General features: G+C 40.0%; 1 long non-coding RNA gene across 1 annotated transcript; it reads left to right on the top strand.

Annotated features, from left to right (window-relative positions):
• Positions 1 to 251: 251 nt before the first annotated feature.
• On the top strand, positions 252 to 21,720 carry LOC136747275 (uncharacterized). The gene is made up of 3 exons (XR_010816467.1): positions 252 to 497; positions 1,400 to 1,576; positions 21,625 to 21,720. It is a non-coding gene; the product is annotated as an uncharacterized LOC136747275 (long non-coding RNA).
• The last annotated feature ends 991 nt before the right edge of the window (positions 21,721 to 22,711 follow it).

Below are 22,711 nucleotides of genomic sequence, written 5' to 3'. Positions count from 1 at the left end.
GAGAGGAGCATGAGAAGTTGTTGATGTCAAAACGGCTCCTTTTACAGGATTTAATTGAGCATTTATTAGGCTGTGATCTTTATGCTCAGGATTTAGTGTTTTTCAGCAGTTTTGTAGATGTAATTTTAACTCTATAATAAAAATGATCTAGGACTAATAGGCTGGGTCACCAGTTTAAGACAGATTAAACAAAGACTGTTTACTTTAGCTACTGTGAAAATCTTATTGTGATATATACCACATACATTCTCGCTTTTCTTAAAGAGTAGATTTGCCAGTAATAGCCTATAGCAAACTTAAGCAAGCCCACAAAACTTGTTAGAACATATATCTTCTGATTTTAATTTCTATAAACTAAACCTTCAAATTTTTTAAAAACTTTTAACATTAATATAGCATAATATGGCCTAATAACCCATTGATTTATTTTGCTCCAGAAGGGAATGCATGGACATGGACTCGTAGCTGCGTTCCAGGAGCCCTGGTTGTAATAGCTGGTGAGAGTTAGCCCATTTACTGTGCTTCCCTTGATTAATTAACTGCCAATTGGAAGAATTTACAGATCAGATGACAGATAAGGCCGTTAGAGCAGTTGACTAGGAAGGACGTGTGCTCCGTGAATTGTCTTGGGGTTTCCAACTACAGACAGCGCCCGCAGTCCGCGCATCTTGCTTATTCAAGGGTAATAGGTAATCCATCTATCACTGTATCTTTAATTCATTTGATGGGCATCTAATTAATCAGAGCTGTGTTTTCCATTTTCTCTTTTTCTTCTTTCTACTTACAACTCCCCCCCAACCCCACACACAAACACACACACGCACACACACGCATACACACACGCACACACACACAACCTCTTTGATGTCTAATGCTTTTCAGTGTGTCTGTTTCGGCACAGATAATGATGTTTCGGTCATTGAAACGCTTATAGTCAAGTGTCATTTCCTTAAAGCCCACTGAACCGAGAATCAATAGCCTGACGTCTGAGATTAAGTAGAAGTGACAGAGCACACTGGGGAAAGAGAGAAAAAAGGGGGGGGGAGAGAGAGAGACACACACACAGAGACAAGAGAGGGAGAGGGGATGAGATCTCTGGGTGAGTTATATCCACATTGCTGCTTCACACCACAATCCCCCTGGGTGAAAAAGGAAAACAAGCCAGACAACTTTCTTGTATTTTTCCATAACTTAAAAAGGTTTATATTAACAACACTATCCTCCGCTGTCTGTATGAGGAACTCCATGGAAATAATTTGTCCGCTCAAAGCACTCTCTCTAAACGTGTTGAACAATGACTAAAAGAAGCACCTCTCTAAATATTTTAAACAAACATGCAGTGTGCTGATTCTTATGTATATGTCTTAATTTTCCCTATGAAACTCTTTTTGTTTAACAGAAATGTGGCAGCCTCAACCAACACCATCCTCCCTCCTGACTTTTTCGGGACTTAGTTGCGCCCCCTACTCGTAAGCCAACCGTCCCCATCAGCCAAGCAGAGCCCACAGCTGTGATGCAAGGGTAATGCTGGCCTGCTTCCTCATCTCCTCTGAAGTTTCTCCCAATGGGTGGACAGGTATTTAAATAAAATGTGGATATTATAAGCAAAAGTTACACTTTCCACACTAAACACAGTAGTAATTTTGCCACTACATTTGATATCAGTAGAGCCAAATTGTCAGCTCACCTTGCCTTGATATTAAATTACTTCAGGGGTATAATGTGGTGAAGCGAAGCCCGCAATAATCCAGGGGGTGATTTCATACATTTTCACACAGACCAACTTAGTGTGTAGAGCAGGAATGAGTGAAATGATCTGGGTAAGCCCGACTCTGTTTGTCTTTCCAGAGTCAAACAGTTGCTAGTTATTAAACCTCAGCACTTTCTTCAGACGCAGCCGGAGAACATTGCAATATCTGAGATTAAAGAGTGTAAACAGACAGACTTCCTTCTTTAGCTCCATGTCACGGAGGCCTTTTCTCTTTCTTACTTTCCTTTTTTTCTTTGTGCAATAAGTACCCCTATGATGTACATGTATGCAATGTAAATGTGTCAAGGTCCTTCTTTTTTTTTCTTTCATTTTATTTAAAAACATAACATTTCTTGGAAGATCACACACAATTTCCCTTAGATACAATTTTAATTTGACAGGGAATTAACGTATTCCGTAGAATGTTTCAACCCACCTTTCAGTGTATATTCTGTAATAAGATGTATATTTGTGTCAGTGTTTTTTATTGCATTCAGTCATTTTTTTTGGCTGGACAGAAGTTTCATCTTTTCGTTTGGTCTCGTTTGGCACCTTAGTGATGACAGCATGTCTGTTTATCAGTCCCAGTGTAGAGGTATTAGAGGACTAGGGATGTAGTTTACTAAAGATCAATTTTTGGGGTATGGATTTGAGCAGTTCTCTTGTTCAGTCTGTAGAGCAGGGGTTCCCAACCCTGCTCCTGGAGGACCCTCTACTCTGCTGGTTTTTGTTCCAACCAAGCTCTCAATTACTTAATTGAACCTTAATTGAAGTAACCATCTGCTTAGATTTGACTTTTTATATTGTGTAATAAAAGAGTTAGTTCTTTAATAAGTTGTTTATACAATTCTATACTTAACTTAAAACCCCTATTGTTTAAAATAATGAAAAGGCTCTACAGAGAGTTGGGAAACATAAATCTTCAGATAAATAATGAAAAGATAAATGAACTCGGGAGACTGGAAATCCAAAAACGTTATATTGACTCAAAAGATCTCGAAGGGGGTGGGGGGAAGGAAGCACTTTATCTGTAGACAATTCTAACTTAAAGAAAACAAACACACAAGTGTCCAGACGAAAAGCAAATACATGATCATGAGTTTGAATGAATTGGGGTATTTAGGGCATGGGTTAGACTTAAGTAAACAAGTCATCAGCTTTTCTTGAACCAAAATATTTGAGATACAGTATCCTAACTAACTCTATTAATGCATCTTCCTTCCGTGCTTGCCACTAATTGGACAAGACTGTTAATGATTTTGTGTGCTTTTTATGGTGTGAAACCTGAAGGGAGAGAGACCCCCAGTAAGACCTACCGCTCAATAGCTCTCAGGTAGTCAGAGGGTCAGCTTTGAGTGACCACACGATACCCTCAGAAGAAGTGCTGAGCGCCTGGGTGGGTAATGGCAGCCTGAGTAACGATCTGATGGAGGCCTGGGCCGGTGACCGCTTTGAATTCAGCTCACCAGCTCTGCTTACCCGCTGGTACTTGAACTTCCAAAGCACAGAAAAAATTCAGAGGGGAATCGGAAAAGAACAACCAAGTTGAAACGCTGTCTTTTATTTTTCACCTTTGTCAGTTTGACAAATTATATCTCAAACGTTTGGTGTATCGACCTTAAAGAAAAGGGGGAAACAACAACAACAGCAGACTTCGTGCAGCTTTTTTGGGGGAGAGTCTATGTTTGACTGAATCAATCTGAGATCAAGTCTTTATGTACTTTTCCGTCTCCTTTAATGCCCAATTTAGCTTGTTCTTTGTATATACAATGATCTTATAAAGTGCTCTGTAGCAATTCTTCTTGCTTTGCGCTGCATATATAATAAAGATTGATTGATTGAACTAAGGCCAATTTGTGCTGAGTCGACTTCAAGACACCCAGCCAGCAACGCAGCAAGTATTAGGGAACTGCAAAGGCCAGAAACGTTCCTGCCAAATCCAGTATTTCGCTCAAGTGTGTTCTCTGCTTTGTCTCGGTTAGTCCCATCCATTTTAGTTCTGGATTAGTACACTGGTGATGCCTTCTTGGGTAAATTAGTGCACCTCTGTATGCATAGGGACTGTGCTTTCTGAATGTATGAGCACTCAACCTCTCTTTAACGTTAAAGAGCCTGCAGCATATAATGCAATCACGGATCACTGGCAATGATTAAGCAGGCTCAAGTATGGTTCTAGCTGTACATTTGTAAAGCGATAATGATGTTTGCTTAGCGCTCACTACACACAGGATGAAGTTATTACACTGTGCGCCGTGTTTGATGAAAGAAATGCTTCCTGTCTTTGCGTTGAAGTGCTGTCAAACACCCAATTAATTAATGAATTAATTAATTAATACATATGTAATTAAGTTTGATCTGGTGTCTGCATTAGAAAGGCCCATTTTAGAATATGATGAGGGGATATGGAGTAATTAACTGGTTAGATGGGTAGTTTTTGGGTTAGTTTTCCATTTGCCACAATGTCAGCATAAATGGGATTTCAAGGTGAGTCGATTCTTCAGAACTGCAAAGCAGAAATGGAAATCCCTGACTACACAACAGGACAGTCAATCTATCTGCAAATAAAGTTGGAGATATAAACACCGTTCACAACCCCTAAACTATATCCCTGTTGTTTCTAGTGTTAAGTGAAGGACTAAACTCTGCCCGTCTTGCAGGGCAATTTATGGGACCAAAATAGTTATTGATATATTTTCACCTCCCCGATCAGACCGATCAACTAGTGTTTGCTGTAGCGATGTCACATGCAAGCAGTTTCTGTTTGTAGTTTGCAAAAGCAGACCTTTTTGAATGTCAGAATGTAGCATGTTAAGATTTAAAGATGGGTGCCATGACTACAAAACAAAGCCCAGTACCATCTCTGATTTAAACAAGTGGTATAGCATTATGCTTTTTAATATTCTTATTAGTATTAATGGATTGTGGCAAACATAGTTACAAGTGACATCAGGCAGTGCTTTTTATATGCATGCCGCAAGCCGTTAATCAAATTCTGCACGGCTGAGGACGTATACAGGCTTGGAAGGGATAGGTTGGTTCACAACCCTGTGAGTGAAGGCTCACTTGTCATCGAAAAAGGTTGCGTTTGTTGACATGCTGAAACCAATGCTAACACTTCTATGTGCGTAAAAGCATTTCACATTGCCAGTACAGGGATGTCAGTCTTGCCAACTTAAAAAGCTCCTTTCATCCCACAGGAGCACTATAATTACAGATGGGAGAGCAGAGACATGTGGAAGTTTACAGAGCCGGCCGGCAAATGCAAGGTTTAGAACTGCAGACAGTTAGGTGACTAGTTATAAAGAGAAGTAATAAACAAATGCATATATTAAGAGGGGAAAAAAGACAGTTGGACAGGTTTGCATGTGAGGTAGGGTTGCCATCTTTTTACTGGAGATATTCTAATTTGGTATTAAATTGTAAAAATGCGATGCCTTCAGATAAGATCAAACAAAAGTCAAATTTTAATTTATGGGGTTTGCTATCTCTAAATGGACCTTAATAATTCAGTCTGACAAAGCATAATAAGTCCTATACATATTTTCCACCAATCAAATGCACATTCAAATATCCTAAATAATATTTTTTTAATGTCAGCTGTTGTTCTGTGTGTGTGTTTGGATTTTAGATTAATGCTGATGTTGTGGATGGTCTACAACAAAATGTAACATTCAGACATTGAGAGTGATCTGCAAACGTAGCGTATTCTATTCAAGCCTTAGAAGTCAGAATCTTACAAAGGGGAGCTCTTCACAATGCTCTTCACAAGGCATATTGTAAGAAAATTACAGTTTTGCTGTGCAGGTGGATAAAATTTTCCAAGGAACCCGAGTACATTACCTGCCCTAGGCTCCCTCTGCAATGAATAAGTCAATCGGACCACTATTGGGTCTTGTTTAGGCAATTGCAGAAAGTTCAGTGTATCATATATGGCCTGCATTCCATGACATCATGAACAGCTAGACGGAGAATCCAAACAGAACTGGAGTTTGAATGAAGTGATGTTGGCAGCGAACAAAGTGGGGCGAGAGCGCTTGGGAAGCATAGGGTCTTATTAGCATGTTGGCACTGAAGGTCATGTTTCAGTGCAAGGGATCGAAAAAGCATTCCCTCATGGCCAGTGGGGCTCCTTTAATAACGACACACTCACGCGGCGTCGATTACCAAATTCTGTTAGAAAGCAAAGTCAAGCTACACGTGGGCCCAGCAGGCCTGTAACTCAGGCCCGACCTAAGTCCTCTGGACAACTAAACCATTGTACTTTGTTCCTCCCTATTGAATTAAGCACTTGTTTGTCAGTCTGGTAAGAGAAATGAGAACTGGAGGATGCAGTGCAATAGACTCTAATTTTACAGGCTGTCGAAAGGGAAGTATAGGGCTGGCGGGGGGGGTGCACTGAAACAGCCATCTGTGTAAAGGTAAATCAAAAGCCCTTCATCTATGAATTGAGATAGCAGTTTCCATTAGAAACTCCAGCTCCTACTGTTATTGCATTGTTGCGGCAGAGGGGGGCCACCGGAGACCCTCTCTGATATATGAGCACACATTTCTGAAAGACATGGTGTCCCATAAAATGAGTCTGAACTCAGTCAATCAGCCAGTAGCGTAAGGCGCTGTATGATGCAGACCACAGTTTCAATAAAGGGAAGGTTCACTGTAATTTCTGTCTGTTGCCTTTATTTGTAAAGGCTCTAGTGTGCTCTGAGAGTCATTTGTAACGCATCTTAGATTGTAATATGTGCAGTGTAAAACAACTGTATTGTGTTGTTTGTCTAGCAAAAAGTTATGCACAGAAATTACTATATGCTGTGTTGTCTTTAAAAAGACATGTCGTAAATCATACATATTGCCAATGCATTTCTGACCTGATGTTGTAAACGTTAAAACTGTAAAATATTAGCAGATTAACAACTTTTTAAAATCTGGTCAGCTATCGTGGAAAAAGTATGATTATGTGCTCCATCTACATTCTGCAGGATTCCAGAGTATGCAAATACACACCTCCCCAGGCAGATGGCTTACAGCTTGCTGCCAATGTGACCTCTAGCACTCTGACACTGGGTCCCCTGGGCAGCTTCGGTATTTCTCATTCAAAGCCCCTTCCTCCGTCAATGATAAACTCAGGGATGTAACGCATAATTTATTATTAATAATATAATAATAACAAAAAATGTAAGCTTTCCCTGGAAATGGTGAGTACATGTCATAGAGACTGCAGGTTTCAAGGCAGAACATATATTCTAAGTCAGGAAGACAGTCTGCCTGGTACAGCACGTTAGAGATGCATGCACACTATGGTTTTACTCCACTGCATAAATACACAAAGTATAAATACACATACCACCCAGCGCCACAGTCATCCAAAACATAAAAAATGAATTCAACTGAAACAGGACTTTTCTATAGTCACGTATACCAGTTGTTTGTAGGTGTGGGAAAGATCTGCTTGTTAGCTCATGCTGTAGGACATTGAGAATCATCTAGTCCAGAGAGGTGCCTTTGGATAAAACTGTCAATCCCCCATAAGCGGAGCATCCGAATGAGAAAAAGCACATTGGATCCTGCATCTACTAAGAGGGCTAATAGGTTAGTGATCATATTGGAAGTGGTCACGAGACACCCCCCCATCCATCTTCCAGTGTCTCCCTGCGTACATCATGAAATTCACAGGCTGGGGGTTCTTTGCCATTTTTATGTAAGAATGATGTGGCAGTTTCTGGAAGTAGTAAATTGTGAGTCTCTCCTGCTCCTTAGAGACAGTCTCGTACAAGGCCCGTGAGATTCCAGTCTCCTCTCAACTAGCCAAGAAATGTGAGATACCCATTTTGTATGTGGCGGTTTTGTCAGCAAAACCGCCAGATACAAAGTTGCTACGTGGTGGAAATTCACAGATCGATCCAGCGGCTGACAGCCTGACAATGACAAGGACTCCCCTGGAGATTATATCCTAAACAGCTGCGAGTGTGTGGGTGGGTGTGTTTGAGAGAGAGAGAGAGAGTGTCTACACGCACCCAGTCTCCCATTCTACCCAGGGGGAAGCCCTCCAGTGTTCGAAACATTGGCTTTGAAACCAGTGTTGGTAGCAAAAGACATCTGGATTGACCGCTTCCCATAAACAAGCACCAGTGGCCGCCGGCCATTTGCTGTCTTTGAAATGGAAGTGATTGCGCATGCAAATTACCATACTGACCTTTTACCATTGCTCCTGCATGTGAGCTTGCACCAGCAGTCCGAAATATATCAGAAAACGAGTTCAAAAAGGTAAATGTCAGAAGAAATTCAGCAAAAAAATGATCCCTTATTCGTCAGTTTCTCCATTTTCCTTTTGCTTCTTCGGACACAATTTGAAATGTATGAATACTACTAATATTGTTATTTAACGAACTACTGACCTGATCTCAAATCTGCTTTAATTTTGGCCAAAACACATTAATCTGTGCAGTGAAAAGCCTTTGTATGTGTCATGTGCTAAACTTGCCAAGCTTTTGTTCCTGTTAAAGGGCAAGAGGGTAGATTTTTGAATACAGCTTAAAAATCATCGCCTATGTGTGACCTCCTACTGCGTTTTTCAGAAAATAAAATTAAACGACAGATGACCAAATAGGATTTCTTTTTTTCCCCCTTTTAATATATACCAAGTGAATTTCACTCCAAAAGCCCAATTAAAGCATTTCTGCACAGCACAGGGAGCAGGGCTGTTTGTGTCCTTCTCACCCATACACTGCTGAATGCCAAGTCCCAGACACCCAGGCTCTTACTGCCTCAGACCTTGACGCTAGGCTTCCATAGAAGTCGGCCTCCAGTCTCTTCAAAACAACACCATGCATGGCTTCTCTGCAGATCATCTGCTGTTCCACCAAACACACTGTCAGAAAAAGCTCCGAACTTGTTTGCAGCACAAGCGGGTCACTATTGAGACATTGTGAAGCATAAACACAGTGAAGTGCTGTTGTTTACATTCTGCGTTTTTTTCCCAATTATGGCTTTGCTAGGTGAGAAAAGTGCAGGGGCTGACTGGATTATGTAAATGCACTAGGGAATAAAATGCAAGCAATGACCTTTGAGCTTTTTTCACAAATCCTTGCCACTTGACCTTTAAGCTGTACATGTCATTCTTCACATAAAAGTACATCCATGTCAGAGCAAGTGGGTTGGTATTTATTAATTTATTCTCTCAGCGGAAGGGGTTCCAATCTTGTCCAGTAAATCAAATCTCTTTTTGGTGAAAATAAGTGTTCAGATGGCCTTGTTGTTTTAACTAGGCTTGTAAGATTTCCATTTCCTAGCCATTCTTTGCCTCGGATTAGGCTTGGACATTGGGTTTGAGATCATCAGCATGCTGGGAGGTTTGTAACATTTTCCCTTTTTTGTCTTTTAAGTAGTCCACTGTTCAGTAGCTCAGAAACGTCTGGAACAATGCATTCTGGCACATTTTATTTGGATTCATTTATTTTAAAGGAGGCTCATTTTGTAAATGTTTTCTGTGGCAATTGGGGATAAACAGACATTTGCTTCCAACTGTATAGTTATTTAAATTCACAAATTTCCCCTTTAAAGTGAATGCAAATTAAATTAAAGGCAGTTAACACATAAGGGGATATGGTGCAGGTGATGTTTTGACAAAAAAGCAAAAGGAGAATAGTGCATATTAATGGTTTCAAATGTAAAATTCTTTACTGTTTATAAAAATATATATTTATTTATTGTTATTCGTTCTCATGAAATACCACTTGAGGCACATTTTCTGTAAAACACCCAATTCCTCAAGAGAGTCCTGGACATGAATGCAACTGGGAAATGGAAACGGAAAAAAAAAAAACTGTCGACAGCTCAGCAGCATTGACTACAACAGCATAAACTGTATTTTGAATCTTATCTCTTCGTTTACAGATACAAACTTCCTTTCAAACACGTTCTTCCTCTCGCAGAAAATGGTGTCTTTGACTGGATAAGCCACAGATGACAAACTCCTAACGTTTCTAAGGGCAGAGCATCTGTTGCAGGCCTTGCAGATGAACATGTGCATTCCTTCACAGCATATGGCGAATTTAAGCGCAGCCAGCAGGGAGCTCTGGATGTTCATTAGAAGTGAAAGGTAGTTCACAAGTGGTAGGTGACCAGACGGCTGGAGAAGGTGAAAGTCTTTCCTCACAAAGCACTTTGCTCTGGGCAAGTTTCGGTCAACCTACACAGTATGGGAGTTTCCATATTAAAGCCAAAGCCGTTATATAACAGCCATTTATGTATAGTGTGCATACAGTTTGTCTGCTGATATTTCAATGTGGAACCCGTGTAATGCATTTTGGGGGAATACTAGCAGAAAACTCATTCACCCCCATTCTCAGATTTTTTACATTGTAAGATGCACTGTAGGTATTTTCCCACAATCTGGGCACTTTTTAGACTGATATAACTTTCTCGAAGGCCATCTATTTATATTATATTAAAGCAGATTTCTCCTTTTCTCTCCCTTTTAAAGAATGTAATTTTTTTATTAAAAGGGAGGGGTTGTGTAGGTGTCTTAAATGTAATCCCCCTCCCTGCCCTTCACTGAAAAATGAAAAGAAACATCACAGACCAGACATATATAGGTCAGTTTCCCAAATAAGTCCTAATTAGGTAGCCTGTTTTATGTGCTTTGCAGTAAGTTGATGTCCTTTTAAGTTACCTGTCACACATTGGCTTTCACATGTTGTAAATTCACAGGGGTTTGAAATAAGCAACGAGGGAGACACTCATTAGGTATAGTGGCAGTTGTAATAAAGTCTCTCTTTATGAAGAATAAAGTCTCAGGGCTCCAATAACAGCCTCCATATAGTGTATGATGAGTTGCAGCTTAAAGGTCACTGGTTCAAATCCAGGCTATGCCACTCACCTTCATAATGAAAGCCCTTCTGTAGGTTTTTGGAGTCTGGGCTCTATGATTTTTCAACAGTGAAAATCTCTTAACTCTTAACACAGTGGTGTGTCTTCATGTGTATTCATCATACGGACGTTTTCCACTTGATATGAGTCAGAAAGTTGTGCCAAAGGAAGCCACCGTCCAGTAACCCATTTGAAGTTTGATTTGTGACTGGCAGGTGGCTGAGAGTTTTGATTTTAGTAATGATTTGGAATGGTGATGTGTGCTTTCAGATGGAAATACATGAATCACAAAGTCTTCTGGAAGAGCCTGATTTCTGAGGAATCTCGAGAAGGGGGAAGTGGAACACACTCTCAGCCCGTTCCTCTAGTGACTGAAACAAGGCCTTTAGGACAGTTTCTGACAGGCTCGGTATTTTCCACAAAAGTACCATTGGAATTATTTTACCGTGTTTCAAAACCTAACACATTTGACTGCAATTACCTCCTGAAACATGACAGCACTTCAGTTTCCTCCACAGAATTGCTGTCCCTCACCTTCTAGCCCTAATACAAAAATCTACTGCTTTTAAATTATTTAAGGGCCTAAAGGGCTTATGTTGTAGATGTTTTCATCAAACTTTAATATTTGATAATGGCCCCCAAGCAAAGTGGCACAACCCGATGTTAATTGAGTGTTCTCTTTTAAAGACTTTATAAAAGATCCTATGAACCTGTGAATGCAATCTCAGTTTAAGCTCACACCCCTGCAAACCACACAGAAAGATCAAGTATTTAGCATTTTAAAACTTCAGGTAGACCTTATGGATAGGGTTTGAGGGATAAGTGAGATTTGGTATGAAGAAAGCAATGGTGTTTGGGGATCTCGAGTATTTGGGGCTGATTGATTTAAGAGCCCGAGGGTTTGGTGCATAGTGTGGATATTTTCATCATGCTTTAAAAGCTGAACTCTGAAAGCAGTGGAGGCTAGAGTGATGCATTAAGGCTGATTTAGAAAACAATAAGGTATTTGTGGTTAGGAACGGTAATCTGTAAATTATTCTATTTTCTATTATACAGCTCGAGTCGATAGATGGCACAGTCACCTTTTCAGCAGATATTGTGAATTAGTTTTATTTATGTGTTTATTATACTTTTTTATGTGCAATTGTTGAAGAATGTGCATAGTCTCTAAAGGAAACATATGCCCAAAAACCCGACAAGCTTAAAAGGCTTAGTTATTTATTCTTTCTTAAACAAACAAACAAGCACCAAGCAAACAAAAACACCTACAATCTTGTTGTGAATCTTAGTTCATAGGCTAACAACTGTACTCTGCAGGATTATGTATCCCTGTATTATAAACAGTATAATAAGCCCAGGGCAAGATGACAGATGTGTTTGTTGTAATTAATGATAGATAATTTACACATGTGAGGTGTCAAAAAGCTGAACAGGTCACTACAAATGACAGAATGTGTGTGTGTGTACTTTTTATATTATATATATATATTTTTTTTTTCTTTCAGGATATTGGAAACATTCTATACATAAAATTAAGAATATGTCTATTTTTTTCTGCATGGGAGATGAGGTTGCATGGAAATCAGAGCTGAAGGGGCTATGAAAATGGAATTAAAGGACTTTTTAGCTATCGACTAAAATAAAATGCATCTGCTGGTTGTTTAATTGATACTGGAGCCTGTCAAGGCGGCTATGCCTGCAAACTGGGCAGTCCTCAGCAAGGGTCAGGGCCTGTTACTCATCCAGCTATCATCCAGGCTTTCAGTGAAACAGCTTGCTTTACAAGTCATTTTTTAATTTATTTTTTATTTTCAGTCTCTTCCAAGAACTACTACTCACTCCTGTGCCAAAAGGCAGCAATGCGATGTCGTGTAAATTCAGCCGCATCCAGCGGGCTTAGGTCCTTGGGATTTATGAAGCTGCATCTTTTCTTTCACTTACTTTGTGTGGTTTTGTGCATTTCTGAGAATTAGGGGACATGAATCCTTAAAAATTACCATTCTGAAAGTACCCCCTGCTGATTTTCTGATTTGCATCCCAAACTGAAAAATAACCTCTTTTTGAATGTATACTTTCATAACAATGGAAGTCATCCTGGGTGAGGTCAACAATAATAAGGGATCATAAAAGAGAATACAACTTCAGAACATGCATAAAAACAACTCAAAGTAAAGGAGTCCCATGACTTATTATGAGTCCCACATGAGTCCAGCAAGCTACGATTTTAGAGGATTGGTTTTGATGGATGGGAGATGTGAAGATAGTGAGTTGCTCTGTCAAAGTCATACTGTGTGTCAACGACGAGCATGGCGACAGACTGCTCGGGTTCCTGGGCTCTCGCTCATTCCTCCGACGTGCCAGCCCTGTCCCTCAGCTCCCTGGCAGTGCACGCTTCATTGGGCTGGAAAACACCCACCCCACACCCCCACAAGAGATGAGGCACATTCAGCCCAGCCCTTAAATAGATGCCATCTCTGGGCCTGTACAAGAGGATGTCTAGACAGGGAGAAGAAAAGAAAAAGAAAAACCGACAGCTTAAAATGTTTTATAGTTTTCTTAATTGAAGTAATTTAATAGGCCAAGAGAGCATGGTTAATAAAAAACATCTCTCTGGTTGCTGGTCTTATCCAGAGTGTATTGTTGATTGGCCTTCTGTGAAATGAGCCCAGCTGTGTCTGTAGAGCCAGATAGCCAACCTGCAACTGCGATTGTGCAACACTTCAGCTTCAACATCATGCCAAACTGAGCACCAGTCATGCTCCCGTGTCTTGGGTTTGTACCTTCTTTGTGCTTCAGATCCGACTCATGATCACCTGCATTTACTGGATTAGTAGCGGCAAAAGAAGTGCTCTTCAAACTCAATAGTCTGGGAAAGGCCATGCTATACTTTTCATAACCTGCATTGTCTTCCTCAGGCCATTTAAGCGCCTCAGTGTTGAGGAGCTATAATTAAGAATGCAAGATTGCCAAGGCGCTATAATTTAATTGCGCTCTAAATATTGTTCTGATGCGCTTACTTTTCAAGACTTTTCGGTGTTTACATCAAGAAAGGGGACAAAACTGAGCCAGGAAATGACAGACCAATCAGTCTCACCTGCATCACCTGTAAAATGTTGGAAAAAATTATTAGACAGAAAATAGAGGAGCATCTTAATGAAAACCATATTCTTGGAGATAGTCAACATGGGTTTAGACGAGGCAGATCATGTCTTACTAATCTATTAGAATTTTTTGAACATGCAACTGCAGCTGTAGATCATGTGAAAGCATGTGATATGATATACTTAGATTTCCAAAAAGCTTTTGATAAGGTTCCACACCAAATTGGAAGCTGTAGGCTTTCAGGGTAATGTAAGTAGATGGATTATGAACTGGTTGATGTATAGGAAACAGAGGGTGTCGATTAGAGGAGTTGCTTCTAACTGGAGTGAGGTTGTTAGTGGAGTTCCACAGGGATCAGTACTAGGGCCTTTGCTTTTTCTAATCTATATTAATGATCTGGACTCTGGGATAGTAGCAAACTTGTCAAAGTTGCAGATGATACTAAAATAGGTGGCTCAGCAGATACAATCTCGGCAGCACAGGCTATTCAAAGGGACTTGGATAATATTCAGTTGTGGGCCGACACCTGGCAGATGAAATTCAATGTGGACAAGTGCAAGGTATTACATGCAGGTAACAAAAATGTCCACTATAATTACACTATGGGAGGAATAGAACTAGATGATGCATGAAAAAGACCTATGAGTCTACGTGGACTCCTCACTTTCTCCATCCAAACAATGTGGGGAAGCAATAAAAAAGGCAAACAGAATGTTAAGGTATATTGTCAAAAGTGTAGAATTGAAAACAAGGGCAGTAATGTTAAGACTGTACAAGGCAGTTCAGAGGAGAGCAAGTGAATGTCCTACTGAGAGACAGAGAACTGAACCTTTTCACCCTGGAACAGAGGAGGGGATTTGATTCAAGTCTTCAGAATCATGAAAGACATCGACCACATCAAACCAGAGGAGCTTTTCCAGATCAGCAGGGACACGCGCACCCGGGGACACAAATGGAAATTGGGCTTCAAGGCATTCAAGACGGAAAACAGGATCACTCAGTTATTAAAGGACCAAACGAGCATGATGGGTCGAATGGCCTCCTCTCGTTTGTAAACTTTCTTATGTTTTTATGTTCTTATTTTGAGACCCAGGCCGCCATTTTGGTATGTACGAACGAAAGCTTCTTATTGGCTGACAAGCAAATCGCAGTCTCCAATTCTACCCAAAGTCACCCCATCCAGCAACCCCCCCTCGCTCGCAGATATTTTTGTGCTTACAGAAAATCCTGGGGAAGACACTGACCTGTAATAGTTGTCTTTTCTGGAGAATATATATATATATATTTAAAATTTTATATTAGTTTTTTCCTTTGGCACTAAAAAATGGAAAAAACAAATTGTGGGGTTGATCTGGTAGTTGTTGTATTGTCACCAAGTGTTACTGTTATCTATATGGTGTAAAGAAACAGAATACAAATTAGAGGAGGAAGAAATATCCAATCATGTGCTTTATATAAATATATCTATATTTTCTTTCTTTTTTTTTTTTTTTTTAGGTGTGCAGCAAGAGAAACACCTGAGTTATTTGGAAATGCAGCAAATTTGGATTAGGCAAATTGGCAGGATTTTGGCTGGGCAGTATTGATGATAGAGAATGTGTCTCTCTCTGCCTCCCTCCATCGCTGTCTCGCTCTCTCACTCACTCACTCTCTTTCCCTCCCTCCTTTCTTTCTCTCTCTCTCACTCTCTCTCTCTCCATTTCTCTCTCACTCTCTCTCCCCTCTCTCTCTCTCTCTCTCTCTGTCTCTCACTCAGGCTCCTCATCCAGTTATATTGGCTTCCTTTCGGTTTGATGTTTTAAAAACTTAAATCTGGACATTCCATTTGCATCAGCTAGTTGCCTCCCATGCCAACGAGTCGGTCTACCCATTGCCCTGCATAGATTAGAACAAAACTGGACCTCCCCCCTCTCCACCGCAGTTAACATCCGACCGACTTGGAGTCACAGTCCTGAGCAGAGCAAAGCCACTCTATCCACTCTGTTCCCCTTATGCAATGTGGGTGGACTGTACTTCCCAGCAGCTGGCAATGGGGCTGCTTGCTAACCCCACCAGGAGGCCTTTACTGTGCTCTCCGCCAGCTCTCCCACTGAGCTGAAGGATGAGAACTGACACCCCAGCTTCCTCCCTCCCTCCCCCAGGCCTACACACATGACTTGTCACTACCGGTTTGGCCGATCAGTGAGCAGGGACCCTGGCAGTGGCGTAAGAGACAGAGAGAGGGGGGGATGTAAAAAAAAAAAAACAGCTCAAGGGAGCAGGAGAGTAAAGCCCTCCTTTACTTAGTCACAATCCTTCTGCCAGGATACCAAATATCAGCCATCACATGTGTGTGCAGACACATACACACACACACACACACGCACACACGCACACACGCACACGCACACACACAGGGACACACACCCAGTAATATGAATATAAAGCAATAAGTCATCTGTTGTTCTGATGTCTGGAGCACAGATTCAAGTAATAGTCCAAAACAAAGGTAGATTGGCTGCCTTGATTTACGATATAGTTACCGCAACTCTATACGCACTGCACCTGCCATACTGAGCGCACTACCTCTGAGATTGGCATTGTAAGCAGATTAAGGAAGGGCAAATATTTAGGAGGGTAAACTTGATTAAAATTGTGAAAGTTCTTAAATCAACATCCATATCAATGAAGGCCAAAATAGTCCCTTCCTGTTCAAAGCTGTTCTGTGCTTTTCTACATGGAACTGTTCTGGTGCTGTATTGTAACTCTTGACAGGAAGAGTTAACAGGCTTTTCATACACCAGGACAACATCACATCATTACAGTAGTATTTATATTCCTTTTTATTGGATGTTTTTGTGTGTGTATGTATGTGAACATGCTGTAGATGACTACAAATGGCCACAATCCAGAATATTCAGAAACTGGACTAAGGGCGAGAGCAAATCGAAACCTTTGGCCTACCCACAGGTCGCAAAGTACAAACCTGCACCATTTCACAGTTTCATTGTTTTGTCAGAAGCCACTTTCTGCTACTCTACTACTAGCACAGTGTTCCAGGACTATAGCTGCTCGGCCAACATCGCGGCCCCTGTCCTGTGTGAGAACAAACCTCATATCTCCGAGCCAACCCTGGTGACCCCTCAGTCTTAGTACCAATGTCGTGTGTCTCTGGGGACTGACTGTGCTGTCTGAATCGAGCGGCTAGGATTCAAATCTAGCTTGTAAGCCCTAGTCTTAGCGGGTTGGTCTCTCGGCAACGTCCCCGGGAATCCTTTCATAGATTTTTTATTTTTATTTATCTTTTGCTTTTGCTTTTGCTTTTGCTTTTGCTCTGAGATTGGAATATGTAGCGCTGGTATTCAACAAGCCACCAGTGAGCTAATCTCCACAGAACATGCGCAGAGTATAAAGAGAGGGCCATCTTTTCCTATTCCAAAGGGCACTCTATTACTTGGTGCTACACTGTCACAATAACAGACCGGTGTGGCCCATATAATTCTTGAAAGCAGGCAGAAGCTGAAAACAGGTTATCAGCCATTTGATCCCCCAGCGTACACACACAAACATGCTCACTTTTTCCTCTGCTTCTCCAGGCCTCAAAGCCTTTGTGCAGGGAGAGAGATGGGCTGAAGTCAGTCTTTCCATACTAGTATTCAACTTTTTGTGCATAGCTAGCCACTTACCTATTCTTTAAATATCTATACAATCTTGCTATATAAAATATGAACATCTGTGGAGATTAAACACACTTTGTTTTTCTTTAGCTTGGTAAAGGTTTTCCCCTTTTAATTGTGAGAGGATTTAGGCTGGAGTCAAAGCTAAACTTTGCGCTACTTGTGAATGGCAGTATTACAAACATGTACCTGATTTTGGTTAAAAGAATTGTCAGACAACACTTTCTACTGATTATAAATTAAGGTGTGATATGGTTCGGGTTTTTAGATTAGATTTGCAGAGTTTTTATTTGGTCTACCTCTGGTTTGACTAGGCCATATCCTGGTGATGCTTTAATGGTGGTGCTGTAGCATGTGCAGAAAAACCAGATGCTTTACTTTATTACCTCCTGCAAACACATGGGGACATATAAACCAGTAATTTTTCAGACTGATAGTTGAATACTAGTAAAGCAAGAGGTCCCCAGAAGGAGCTTTTAGTGGCTTGCAGAGTAAGCTTTTTCCCATACAGGAGAAATATATATGTGTTTAATATATGTTAGAAAAAAAGTCAAGTATGCTGCATTTTAAATAGCTTTTAGTCTGTTATCCATAATTATTTTATAGGCTGAAATTAGAATTGAATTTCTATAATATAAACAATTGATTAAAGACTAAAATATATTTAAATGACATCACATATATTTTAAATATACAAAAAGGGTCCAATTGTGGCTTATGAAAAATGTAAGAATCACAAAACTCTAGCTTATAAGCGTTTTGAAAGATACGCTTATCAAGGAAAAAAATTTAAGATCTAACTGAATGCTGTGTAGGTAGAATTGGTGCCTTTAAGAAACTTCCCCATAGACTTCCATTTTTTATTTTCCTTCCAGCTCTGAATGCTATCTGATAAGTAGGAGAACCAGAAAACAAATGGTGAGTTTGCATTGCCATTTCTTACTTCACACACAATCCTCACAAAGGTTTGCCTGAAAACCGTTCTGTGAAATGCAGGCTGCGATAATTCTCTCCCGGCAACAAACGAATTTGTGTGATGCCATCAAGCACACTACGAAAAATGAGACTTGCCTTTTTTCCCCTGCAAACTGTACTGTGCAGAGCAATGATTTTTCCGAGCTTGAACTAGTCCCCTACGTTTTTGTAACATTGTATATGCTATGTGGCAAGGCAGTAGTGTGTGTGTGTGTGTGTGCGTGCGTGCGTGCGTGTGTGTGTGTGTGTGTGTGTGTGTGTGTAAGAAACTGAAAATTATTTGTCAGGCCTGAAATTAGGTGATAATAATTCTGTCCCGCAAAGTATGATGACTGATCATAAACATATTGCCATGAGGGGCGACACAGATCATCAGATCAGTCCCACACTGTTTCAAATCACACGAGGATTCATCTCCACCTACAATGCTGGATATCAAACATCTTAGTCTCTGTGTTCTGGGGACTGAGGCTCCCAGTGGCACAAGCAGATTTCCAGCATGCCAAAATTGTGCGGTATATAGGACAAAGTTCGCTTAAGGGGTTATGCATTGGAGCTCAATCTCAAAAACTTTTTCTTAAATGGGGGTTATGGGGAGGGAAATCCTCTGAAAAGCAGAATTGCCAGTATTCTTTCAGTCTGTTTTGTTTCCAATGTATTATAATGGATGGACATGCATGTATAATTTGATGATTATGCACATTGCAATATATATATATATATATATATATATATATATATATATATATTATTATTTTTAATTTTTTTTAATTATTATTATTATTGTTATACTGTGCAACTCTTTCCCTTCTAAAATGGCAAAAGTCCAGGTACACCTAATGACATCCCACCAGTGCTGTTGGCATCGGCCCACTAGGTTGATCTCATTCACGGGTCAGTACAGTACTATGTTTTCAATAATGACTACCAGCACACACAGATGTCTTTTTGAGAGATTTCCATACAGCAATTTGATGGTGTATGAGTGCCATGCTTGCAACGAAACATCACCTGGACACCTCTCTGGAACACAAAGAAGCAAGGGGAAATAAGAACATATGCATGTGGATTGATATGCAACAGGGAGGTCTGTTTCTGGGTATGCCATGCCAAGAGTTATTCATCCAAGTATAAGATCATTTCAAGGTCTAGTTCCCAGGGAGACCAGGACCTCAGTCTCAGCCCCTGTGGTTCTCCTTTCTGTGTTGTGAAGATGACCAGCAGTAGAGAACTGAGATGAAGCTGCTTCATGACATCATGTGACATCATGTCTTTACTTTTTACTCTTATTTTTTGTAATGCATTACACTTGTGGCTGATTGAATCCCCTAAAATGATAAAGGAATTGGTTTATATTTTTTTGTTTTTTCTCAGTAACAGTAAGTGCAGCATAACTACAGCAGCAATGGGGTGTACTCCCTCTGCTCAGATACACACTGTTAAAAGTGGGTGAGAGACAGTTGGGTAGTAAATTAATAATTACATATCTATTAATTAATTTCTCTCCACATCTGTGAGGAATAGGTAAAATAAAATAAAACAATACTGCAATACAATAATGGAAATAAAATTAATCCTAGAATAATGTAAAATGACACCCAGGTACCTGCCTTTTCAGCCTTTGTATTTGATCTGGGTAGGAAGATCAATGAGAATCTTTCTGAATGACTAGAATGGATTCATTAGTAAAAGTCAAATTAAAAGTGTTAGTGGTTAGATAACCATTAGTGGAAAATTATGATGATTCATGGAATATATAATTAAAAGTATCTTCATAATGTGCAAAATGTATTGTGTATAATATGTATAAATCAACATCATCATGATCCTATATCAAACTACTGTTGGATGAAGGCCTCCCCAAGATGTTACATACATGTGTGTGTGTTTCTACAGTGTAACATATCTTGCAAGTGCTGTGATGGCAATGCAGATGGCAAAAGGGCAGAATGAAGGAGAGGTGGGGGGCTTCAAGTTTCCATTGAAAGTGCCTGCAGTCTGAGGCAATTGAGGACAGTGGTTGACAAGTGAAGCAGATGAGGAATGGAGATACTTGTTGTTTTTCCCTCAGGGGAGCTGTACACAAGAGAAAAGGCTCTGACACAGAGCCCCCCCACAGACCATGTAAAACAACTGATGTCCACTCTATAGTGCAGGCCAGTTGGGATTGGCTCTGTTTTGACAGGACCTGTCGCTTGCAAGGATTCTGGAGAAATTTGGCATTTTCCCTGGAGCAGGATGAGCTAAACTTTTACTTTCAGACAGCTGTCTTGCCATCCCAACATACAAATGACTTCTCGAAAAAGCAGGGGGGGTTGTGGTGATGAAAACTCCCATCATTACTGCCTTTCCAGTTGGGTTGGCTCATTTGTTGATTTCTCCATTTCACAATGCCTCATGTCTATTTGTCCTGAAATGTACCCGTGACACAATTCCAATCTTATTTCCTTTAATTGTTTTTTAATTGTCTAGAAGAAATACACAGCTGAAGATTGCGCATGAAGTGCTGTCAGCAATGACCATTGTCAGCCGCAGCACAACCGTACAATTAGATCCTTTTCCAATGTGTTCTGTGAGGTCCTTAGAACAATAACTAAATTAATCTGAGAGCAGTTAGGACTCCAAACCCAGAAGGTGCTCTATCCTGACCCACAAAACCATTCAAATTGGCCTCTCCCCAAATATGTGTGCTATTTGTATATAGGTCTCTACTGCAGTCTTGCCTTCTGTGCATCCCAGATCACCCCATCACCTTTTATCAAGAGCTCTGTCTGAAAAAAGATTGTGGGTTCAGCGGGGCTCTGCTTCGAATGCATCCAAAACAATGGAGTTGTCTGAGTTGGTCTGAAAACAGCCCTGCTCAAACCCAGCATTCCCAGTAAATCACTCCGTGGCATCATTCCTGTAGTTTATTTGAACCCTTTCTCATTCTGTGCTTCATTCCCTTTACAGTTGTTATGAGTAATGCACAACGTGATACTATGGAAGGCCAAATCACATGTAGGCCTATTTTTTTTTGGTTCATGTCCAGCGTCGGGCTGTGCTTTCATCCTCGCTCAAGTGTCTCATTTTTCTCCACCTCATGTGCTGGCGGTGCTGTATCTTGGGAATAAGACATGCATGCACTATATACACATTGTACTTGTGTAATTGTTTGTGTACATATGCAAGTAAACTTGGATAAAGGGCTTATGGCAAATCAAAAAATATGTAACCATAACTGTGTTTTTTTCTTTAATAAGTTAAAGCTCTGTGTTGTTTTTTGTTTTTGTTTAGTGCCTCACCAAGCAGTGTCCCCAGTGCTGAAGCTGCCACGCTGCTCATTGACTTGAGAGAGTACTTAGGAGTACAGAGGAGTGAGCAGCCTCTCTAGACAGGGTAAGTGCACCGTATTTGCTGCATTAAGAAAACAATTTGTGCCGTTCGCATTATTCTACTTTTTGTATTTTTTTAATCGCACATTCACCATTTATATATGCGCTTCACATTGTTCCGGGTCAGTCTGGAAATAGCTTTTCTGACCTAAGAAAATATATTTTAATGGCAATCAATTTATACAATATTGTTCATAAATATTTTGAATAGGACTCAAATCACGGTTATCATATATATAGTGAAATTATATCTGAAGGAGGCATTTTTTATACACTGAAAGATGTAGTTAAATGAATTGCTAAATAAATGAACAGCATATTCCTTTCTATATGAAGCATTAAATGTTGTGGGAAATTATATCTAACACAAACAGACAGGCATTTTAACAGTATTGTGTTTTTATTTTGCATCTAAATGTAATGTTTAAAATACCAGAGAGGAAATATATTTTTTAATATATTTAACATGTAGGAGGGGAAAAACAGTATACTTTTATAGCGCATAATCATGTCCAGCAATATTTTATAACATAGAATAAATAGATTTATAAATGGATACATTCAAACTCTCTAATTTCCTACAGGTTAAAATTTGCCTAGTCAAACTGCAATGTTTGTATAGTGTGTTACTATACCGCTGTACTGCTTGAAAGCATATGGCTTTGAAACCTACATCTCAGGAAGGAAGGAAGTCTGCTAAAAGTCTTTATAAAGCACCACACACAATAAAGCTGTACTTCCCCAGACCATTTAGGAGAAGCAGAGATTTTTCTAATACAATAATAAAAAAATAATTTTGCCATTTTAAATCCATTAGAGACTCCTGAAGACACAGATTGTTTTTTGAAACCTGGTAAACATTAATAAAAGTGGCGTAGCTCAAAGTAAACCTTTGAGTGCATCATTATTATATTGGTGGAAATAATTCGCTTTGATGCAATTGAAGTAATTTAATCGGCACTGCAGTTATCATTTGTAATAATTTGAAC

This window comes from Amia ocellicauda, chromosome 3, assembly GCF_036373705.1.
Source record: "Amia ocellicauda isolate fAmiCal2 chromosome 3, fAmiCal2.hap1, whole genome shotgun sequence".
Lineage (NCBI taxonomy): Eukaryota > Metazoa > Chordata > Actinopteri > Amiiformes > Amiidae > Amia > Amia ocellicauda.
The sequence above is the reverse complement of the archived record's forward strand: the minus strand, read 5'-3'. Positions and strand labels throughout refer to the sequence as shown.